The following is an 8,652-nucleotide window of genomic DNA, read 5'->3' on the forward strand; positions in this document are numbered from 1 at the left end:
ACACATGAGCTCGAATGGCAAGTTCCAATCCGGTGATTGGATAATAGGTGCGGAAATCAAAGCCTTCTTAATCCTATTAAAAGACTCAAGACAATCGTTAGTAAACACAAAGGGGGCATATTTTAAAAGAAGCTCCGTAAGGGGTTTGGCAATCTTAGAAAAATCTTTAATAAAACGGCGGTAGAAACCCGCATGCCCTAAGAAACTCCTTACACTCTTCACATTTACCGGTGGGGTTAGTTGCTCAATAACTTGGACCTTAGCACGGTCCACTTCAATTCCTCTCTCCAAAACAATATGACCAAGCACCACTCCTTCATTCACCATGAAGTGACACTTTTCCCAATTCAATAACAAATCAACTTCTTCACAACGCTTCAAAACTTTGGACAAGTTAGTCAAACAAGCATCAAAAGAAGAACCATATACACTAAAATCATCCATAAACACCTCCATGATAGACTCAATGTAGTCGGAAAAGATGCTTATCATGCAACGTTGGAAAGTGGCAGGGGCATTACAAAGACCAAAAGGCATTCTACGGTAGGCAAATGTACCATAGGGACATGTAAACGTGGTCTTCTCTTGGTCATCCGGGTGAATGGGTATTTGAAAGAACCCGGAATAACCATCTAGGTAGCAAAAGTATTTGTGACATGCCAACCTTTCCAACATTTGGTCAATAAAAGGTAATGGGTAATGGTCTTTCTTGGTGGCTAGATTTAGCCTCCTATAGTCAATGCACATTCTCCAACCCGTCACAATTCTAGTTGGAATTAACTCATTTTTATCATTTTTGACTACGGTGGTTCCTCCTTCCTTAGGAACCACTTGGACCGGACTCACCCATTTAGAATCGGAAATCGCATAGATAATTCCCGCATCTAACAATTTAATCACTTCCTTTTTGACCACTTCTTGCATGTTAGGATTTAGTCGTCTTTGACCTTGGACACATGGTTTATGATCTTCCTCAAGATTGATTCGGTGCATGCAAAATTTGGGACTTATGCCTTTTAAATCGTCAAGTTTGTAACCAATGACTTTCTTGTGAGACCTTAAGACATGAAGCAATTTAGCCAATTGACTCTCATCTAATTTAGCACTAACGATTACCGGACACATCCCTTCATCATCTAGAAAAGCATACCTCAAATTGGAAGGAAGGGGCTTAAGCTCGGGTTTTTGTACCTCAACATCTTGAGGTGTAGCAACCAAGTCTATAAAGTGTGAGCTCTCCTCAAATGACAGCTCCTCTCCATCCAATTATTGCTCCAAAGCATCAATCTCCTCATTTCCTATCTCATCATCACCTGCAAATAATTCTAAAAGCAAGAGTGCCTCCAAGGGATCTTTAGACAAAGATCGAGGTGTAGAGTCTTCTATAACAATGTCAACAACATCCAAAATGTCAATAGAATAACAAGACTCTTCTATTATAGGACTCTTCATGGCACTATTCAAATTATATGTGACCTTATCGTCACCCACTTCCAATGTAATTTTACCGTTCTTGACATCAATCAACGCACCCGCGGTGTATAAAAATGGTCTTCCCAAAATGATTGGGATTTGGGCATCTTCGGCCATGTCAAGAACAATAAAATCAACCGGAATGAAAAACTTACCAACCTTAACGGGAACATCCTCCAAAACTCCCAAAGGGCGTTTTATAGAACGGTCCGCCATTTGCAATGTGACACTAGTGCATTTTAAGACTCCCATATTAAGCTTAGCACAAATAGAGTAAGGTATTACACTCACACTAGCACCTAAATCGCATAAAGCTTTATCAATTTGGTAGGTGCCAATTGTGCATGGAATAGAAAATAAAGCTACCGGGATCTTTTAACTTAGGAGGGGACTTGTTTTGTAAAAGAGCACTCACCTCGGCAGTGAGAGCTATTGTTTCAACCTCATCAAAAGTCCTCTTCTTAGTTAAAATGTCTTTCATGAACTTAGTGTAAGATGGAATTTGAGTGATTAATTCGGCAAAAGGAACGGTTACCTGTAGATTCTTCACAACTTCCATGAATTTACCGAATTGGGAGTTCTTTTGATGCTTTGCCAATCTATGAGGAAATGGCACCTTGACTTTTTCCAGAATCTTTGCTTCAACATCTTTCTTTGGAGGAGCATCCTCCACTTCCTAGACTTTCTCAACAATAACAAGTGGGTCATCCACTTTCTTGGGAATTTCTTCAATGTCCTTATCATTTGGAGAGACCTCCAACTCAACAAGTACCTCCTCATCATCCTTGGGCATGGATGGCCCATCATATTTCGTACCACTTCTTAAGGAGATACTATTAAGGGTAGCATGTGGTTGCTCACCTTGAGGGGGTAGTTGACCCGATTTCCTTGAAGAGCTAGATGAGGCCAATTGAGTCATTTGTTGCTCCAACATTTTGATTGCGGCATTTTGAGCTTGCTCATTCTTTTGGATTTGAGCCAACAATTCCTTTTACATACGGATTATCAAGCTCTCAAGCTTACCTCCCTCTTGGTTATTTTGTTGGGCATTTTGTGGTGGAGGTTGAGTTTGTTGGAAATTGTTTTGTGGGGGCCTTTGTTGATTTTGATAACCCGGTGGAGGGATATATTTTTGTTGTTGAGGGACATAGGCATTTTGTTGTGGTGGGGGTTGTGGTTGAGGATTTAGCACATTGTTGCTTCTATAAGACAAATTCGGGTGAAATCTCGAATTCGGGTTATATGTGTTTGACAATGTACCCGGTGGATAAGCATTTTGTGCATTTTGTCTTCAAGCTAAAAAGGCATTTACCTCTTCAATGGGAGCTTGGCAATGAGCGGCATAGTGACGCGCACCTCCGCAACCTTCACACACAACGATTTGGCTTGTTGAAGACATGGCATTGACTTGTTGAATGGAATCTCTAGCATCCCTTTCCGCCAATTGTTGTTGGAGCAAAGCAATTTGATCTAGCAAAACGGAGTTGTTAGAGGATTCTTCTTTACCTTTAGATGGCACAACTCGGGAATTGACATATTGGGCATCATGGACCGCCATAGATTCGATCGTGGCATGAGCAAGGTCATTGTCAATTTGATCAAACCGCCCATTGTTGGCGGAATCAAGAATCCTTCGGGACTCGGCACAACATCCATTGTAGAATTTTATTGCTAGAAACCAATCATCTAGCCCATAATGTGGGCATTGTCTTTGAAGCTCTTTGTACCTCTCCCAAGCCTCACATAAGCTCTCAAGAGCTTGTTGACGGAATCCGATGATTTAGCTCCTCAAAGTTTGAGTTTTCTCTGGTGGAAAAAACTTTTGATAGAAAGTAAGAGCCAAAGTCTCCCAATTGGTGATTCCCATGGCGGTGCGGTCAAGGCTATTGATCCAAAGTTTGGCCTTGTCCTTCAAAGAGAAAGGGAAAAAGTATTTCCCTTATTTGGGCTTGAGTGACGCCCGTTTGCCGGATCATGGAGCAATAGTCACAAAACTTTTGCACATGCAAATTGGGATCCTCCAAAGGACTTCCCCCAAATTGCTTCCTCTCCACAAGGCTAATGAAAGCCGGTTTGATCTCGAAGTCCGGCGCGGTGATTTGAGTGGTTGTGATTCCGGCCGGAAGCATGGCCGCAGTGGGCTTTGAGTGATCGGAAAGTTTCACCATCTTTTTGGTAGTAGATGGTGGTGGTGGTGGAGTTGATGAACAAGAAACCTCCTCCTCTTCAAGAACCTCTAGATCGTCTAAGTAAGACTTTCTAGCACTTTCAACTTGTACGGGAGAAGTGGCTTCTTTCACTTCCCTCCAAAAACGTCGTCTTCTCCTAAATGTTTTCTCAGGGTCGGAATCCGGTAAAAGCAATTCTCCACTACGAGAAGACCTGGGCATAAGACAACAATTTCTAGAGAAGTGATAAGTAATGGTCTCAAGGAACAAGTGTTCCCCAAGACAAAGGAAGCAAGATAAAAATCGACAATTCAAAAAGCAATAAAACCGTTTCCCCGGCAACGGCGCCAAAATTTGATAGGTTTATCGCGTACCTATGAAAAGCTAATTTCCCTAATCACAAATTAATGTAGTAATAGGGGTCGAACACAAGGAAACGGGAATTACGTCGTGAATTGCTATGGGTAGATTTTTATCAAGGTCGATTACGATTTGGGTTTGGTTTGTTTGGTTGATAATTAATAAAAATGCAATATAAATAATATGATAAAAGATAGTCTAAAGGGTTCGGGTCACTCATGCAAAGGTAAACATATGAACATGATAAACTTGATACTAATAATCTTGTCAATTGCTTAGGCTTAAAGATACCCACCTTACGGCATTAGTATCAACCATAGACCGGGTCCTAGAAAAACTCTCGTCCATGACTAGGTCGTCCTACCACACATGTTTAGTCTAATTCAATTCCGTGCCTCTCGACTTTAGAACGAATGAACAAATTTAATCTACGACTACGGCCGATAATCAAAGATTAAGCGTAACAAAGCAAACATGTGATGGATGTTGGAGCTGGTGTCCTCCACAAATTAGTGTGATAACATTTGTAAATCTCTTACAGGTTCACAAGGGTATACTTCGTATATTTAATCAGTTGATTAACGTTTACCTAATAACGGTTGGCTTGCTATAAAGTTTGACGTTATTATCATACAGATGGCGGTGATCAACTGGTCCCTAAAGGTCACACCTATAGGACGTATTTGAGAAATGTGGTTATAGAAATATAATTACATTGATGCCCAAAATGACTAAAAAGTTAGTCAATGTGTTGATGAGATAATTATTTAATGAAAATTAAATAATATTAAGTTGAGACAATTAATCATCAATTCGTAAATTAAATATAATAAGTTATATTTAATTAAATATATATAAGGTTAGTTTGAAAGAATTAATCTGTTAATTCGTAATTAAATATAATCAGTTGTATTTAATATCAACAAGTTGAATGTGTCATAGTGGTAATAGTGAGGGTACACAAGCCAAGAGGTCATGGGTTCGATCCTCACTAGATGACAATTTAACACACTTTATATATTTTTGGAAAGATCAAAAATAAGGAAATTTAATTCCTTATTTTCGGATCACATTGGCCGAAATTAGGAGATGTAAATCTTTCCTAATTGATTTCGGATTTCGGTCTATATAAAAAGAAAAGTGGAGAATTATTTCTAACCTAATTCTTTTTCTGACATAGCCTCCTCTTTCTCATCACAAAAAAAACACAAAGACAATAAAATTTTACAGAAAATTTTAGATTGATTTCTAGCATAATCAAAGGGTATATCTTGGATCGTCTTGGGTGCAACTAATAGGCGAATATCAATTTTGATATTGTTCTTAGGCCAATTTTGCAAGGACCCGAGGTTAATTCTAAATCTTTTACTTATGCTTATGTATTTTATTTTATGACCATAGATCATCTTTATTATATCGTTATAATCCTTCATGTTAAAGGGAAGTATACAGATTATTTCCCCACAATGGAAACAATTGATCACTATTATTATGAACTTTATTTAATCATATTATATGGTTGCTTTTGCATGGCTCCCCTAACCTTTAGACTAGGAAATTTAGCTACTCATACTAAGATGTAAAATGTAAACTAAATTATGAGAAATGTTAAACATGATTGTTTGATTTATGTAAATTAGATGATATAACATGTGAAAGGATTAATGCTAATGTAGAATGAAATGCTTGATTAAAATAACTATGTCGTAACTAAAATAATGATGTAAACTACAAACTTGCAATAAGAAATACCTTATAAGGGAGGACTTGTATGGAAGAACAAATAACAAATAACCAAAAGCTTGAATATCAAATGCTTGAGAATATCTTGAAGTACAAAATGTTGAAAGATTAACTAAGGAATGCTTAACAACTTATAAATTGAAATGAAAACTAATGAGAGAAAACTTATAATGCTTGAGGCTTATTGTAGTAAACTTAGACGTAAAATAAGATGCCCAAAACCTAGGAATACCTCTCCTATTTATAGGAGAGGATGGTGAAACGTAAATCACCAAGGGACATGTAACCCCGATCGGGGTCGTGTGTTTCCGGGTGATTTCTCTTAATTCCTCTCTTAATTGTTTGAGGATTCCAAAGCTTATACTTTAATGCACCTTAATCACCCGGGTAAATGCCTCATCTATCATCTTTAGAGCCTCCAAAAAGTATCCCATGCATGTTGGAATGCTAAGCTTTCCATCTTGACTTGGACTTGATCATTGGGCTTTGACTTGATTGTTGGGATCATTTGCATTACACATATTGATCCATAAATTTCTGCATGCAAAACTCAAGCAATCTTCACATACTTAATCCAATATTTGGCCTTGTTTAGCTTAGAGAACTTGGTGTATAAAATGATAGGAAAAAGCCTTCAAAAGCTTAGATTCCTAAAAAAATATAACAAACACAACCATACACCTAGAACACGAGATTAGCTCAAAAATACACTAATTAAAGTATAATAATCAATAGAAACCGAGCTAAAATGAGGGGTAAAAGTGTATTTAAAATGAACATATTAGGAGGCCATGTAGGGAGTTGGGTTAGGGGATAAGAAATTATAAGAAGAAGGATTGGGAGTGTAACTTGCAGCAAATGGGAAAATAGATTCATCAAAAGTTATATGTCGAGCAATAAAAACTTTCCGAGTAGTCAAATCCAAGCACTTGTAACCGCGATGGTTGGACGGGTAGCCGATGAAAACACAAGGAGTAGCACGGGGGGCCAGTTTGTTAATGGTAGAGGGAGGTTTATGAGGGTAGCATAGACACCCGAAGGTGCGGAGGTGAGTGTAGGCAGGTACCCGACCGTAGAGACTAGAGGTGGGGGAGTTGTATAGATTAGCTTTACTAGGTAGGATATTGTGAATGTAGGTAGCCATATCTATGTCATGATGCCATAAAAACGGAGGCATGTAGGCGTGGATGAGAAGGGTTCGGACAATGTTGTTGATGATGCGAATTTTACGCTCGGCCTTACCGTTTTGAGGCGAAGTATGAGGACAAGAGAACCTAAATAACATACCATGAGTCGCAAAAAAATTGTGAAAGGGAGAGTTGTCGTATTCGCGGCCATTATCGCATTGTAGAGTTTTTAGGGACCGATTAAATTGTGTGTTTACCATATTATAAAATGTGGTGAAAACATTGTAAACATTTGATTTATTTGTAATTGGGTACGTCCATAGAAAATTGGTAAAATCATCTAGAAATAAAACATAATAGTGATGGCCTAAATTACTCGGAATGGGGGATGTCCACAAATCAGAATGTAAAATATCAAAGGGGGAAGTAGTGCTCGACAAAGATGGTTGAAATGGAAGTTTTATATGCTTCCCTAATTGGCATGAATGACAAATAGATAAATGTTTAATAGGACTACATGGGATATTATTATTCTTGCAAAGAGAATTAAAAATGTCGGGGTCGGGATTACCTAGACGTCTGTGCCAAATAGCGGACGGAAAAACAACAAAGTCATGAGGGGCGGTGGGGTCAGCATGTGTAGACGGAAGAAGAGGATAGAGGTTCCCCGTGCTATGGCTTCTCATAATCGGCATCCCCGTCTTGAGATCCTTCACAGTAAAACCAAATGGATCAAACTCAACGGAAACACGGTTGTCAGTGGTGAATTTTCGAACGAAGACAAGATTTTTAATAATGTGAGGTACATGGAGAACATTTTTTAAAATGAGAGAATTGTGAGGGGAAGGCAAAGTCATAGCACCACGACCAACAATCGGAATTAAGCCATTACCGACTACAATATAACGTTGATTACTCAAAGAAGAATAAGATGAGAGAGTACCGTTATTAGATGTCATATGCGAGGACGCCCCGGTGTCCATATAAAAATTGTCATCAGGCTGTTGAAGCGACAAAGTCTGCATTGCGGCCGCAACATCTGTCGGAACCAGAGTCCCAGATAAACCAGGAAAGGCTTGCTGTGGCTGCGCGATGTATGCCGACTGTGGTCGAGGGCCAAGAATCCCCGGCGAGCGCGCATTGCTTGGTGTCCATCCGGTAGTAGGGTAGGGACATGGCGACACGGACCACCCCTGTTGCTGCTGGACCTGCCACGGTGACAAAGGGACCCAAGTCCAAGAAGAGGGGGCCGAATTATTCTGCTGCTGCTGGTTCCCAGACCGACCACCATTCTTATTATAGTTATTATTATTATACGACCCACCATTGCCGGACCCTTTCCCTTTATAATGCCCACAGTGCTGGGGACCACCCTTGCCCTTATTGTTGTTATTGAAGCGGGGATGACTGCCATTGTTTTGGGCATAGGACTGAGTGCGAGTGGTGTCACTGGTAGCATCAGTAGTACTCTGAGAAACAACAAGTACAGAATCAGAGGCTTTAGCACGACGAGATTCTTCGAGTGTAAGCATGGAGCGTGCCTTATAGAACGGAGGAAGGGGATCACTCTGTTGGATTATGGTAGCGACACCGTCGTACCCATCAGAAAGGTGGGTGACGAGTTGAAGAACCAGTCGCGTTTCAGAGACAAGCGTCCCATCATTGGCCAATTGATCGGCTATCATCTTCAAAGCTTGACAATACGACGACACGTTCGGATAATTATCCATGTGGATATTGGAGAATTTTTGTTCTAACATGACATCACGAGAATTCTTATT

The 8,652-nt window shown here is 39.6% G+C and overlaps 1 non-coding gene across 1 annotated transcript; it reads left to right on the forward strand.

The window, feature by feature from the left end:
- The first annotated feature begins 3,161 nt into the window (after window positions 1-3,161).
- Window positions 3,162-3,268, forward strand: LOC141644892 (small nucleolar RNA R71). The gene has a single exon (XR_012544494.1). It is a non-coding gene; the product is annotated as a small nucleolar RNA R71 (small nucleolar RNA).
- The last annotated feature ends 5,384 nt before the right edge of the window (window positions 3,269-8,652 follow it).

Source organism: Silene latifolia, chromosome 2 (genome assembly GCF_048544455.1).
Source record: "Silene latifolia isolate original U9 population chromosome 2, ASM4854445v1, whole genome shotgun sequence".
NCBI classification, from domain to species: Eukaryota; Viridiplantae; Streptophyta; class Magnoliopsida; order Caryophyllales; family Caryophyllaceae; genus Silene; species Silene latifolia.